This window comes from Penaeus monodon, chromosome 21, assembly GCF_015228065.2.
Source record: "Penaeus monodon isolate SGIC_2016 chromosome 21, NSTDA_Pmon_1, whole genome shotgun sequence".
In the NCBI taxonomy this organism is placed as follows: Eukaryota; Metazoa; Arthropoda; class Malacostraca; order Decapoda; family Penaeidae; genus Penaeus; species Penaeus monodon.
In genome coordinates this window covers 44,730,249-44,730,467 of record NC_051406.1, presented here as the reverse complement: position 1 = coordinate 44,730,467, position 219 = coordinate 44,730,249, and the positions used below count along the sequence as shown (strand labels likewise).

The window sequence follows — 219 nt, the reverse complement described above, 5'->3', positions numbered from 1 at the left end:
AACAAGAGAAAGATAATAGAAGATAATAAAGGGGAAAAAGGAAGGAGATAATAGTTGGAAGTAGTAGGAAGAAAGGGAAAGAAAGAAAGACAGAAAGATAGATAGATAGACAGATAGATAGCTGGAAGATGACTTGTTTTTCTTATTTATCATCGCTTTCCTTTCCATGAGAAGTGTGAAGTAAAGGGAAAAAACTAAAAGAAACGAGAGAGAACGGGA

The 219-nt window shown here is 34.2% G+C and overlaps 1 protein-coding gene across 2 annotated transcripts in view; it reads left to right on the top strand.

The window, feature by feature from the left end:
- Window positions 1-219, top strand: part of LOC119586525 (neurotrophin 1-like) — a 28,112-nt gene that overhangs the window by 617 nt on the left and 27,276 nt on the right. The gene's annotated exons all lie outside the window — the stretch shown is intronic.